This window comes from Nanorana parkeri, unplaced genomic scaffold (genome assembly GCF_000935625.1).
Source record: "Nanorana parkeri isolate BGI_ZX_2015 unplaced genomic scaffold, ASM93562v1 scaffold3331, whole genome shotgun sequence".
NCBI classification, from domain to species: Eukaryota; Metazoa; Chordata; class Amphibia; order Anura; family Dicroglossidae; genus Nanorana; species Nanorana parkeri.
This window is the reverse complement of record NW_017309599.1, coordinates 50,476-50,780: the sequence shown is the minus strand read 5'-3', so window position 1 is coordinate 50,780 and position 305 is coordinate 50,476. Positions and strand designations below refer to the sequence as shown.

The 305-nt window shown below is 51.1% G+C and overlaps 1 pseudogene; it reads left to right on the top strand.

Annotated features, from left to right (window-relative positions):
• Positions 1–305, top strand: part of LOC108803044 — a 37,728-nt pseudogene that overhangs the window by 6,151 nt on the left and 31,272 nt on the right.

Here is a 305-nt window from a genome sequence, read left to right as displayed (position 1 = left end):
CCACATCATCCTACAATGACATCGGCTCACTACAGTGCTGTGCTGTGTAAATGTCAGGACTGGATGGGCAGAGATACATATCCTGTGGCAGGTAAGGCGGCTCCATGTTGGCCGGAGTTCCTCTTTAACCCCTTAGTGACCCCGGTGACCTACATGACCTCCATAGCAACGTGCCGGCACTCTTGTTTACACTTGTGACTGTCGGCTTTACCATAGAAGCGATCCGGCGACTCGGCAACCATTCCGGGGCCCAATATTGACCCGTATCTCAGTTGGATAAATGGCTCTATATTTAGGATGTATCC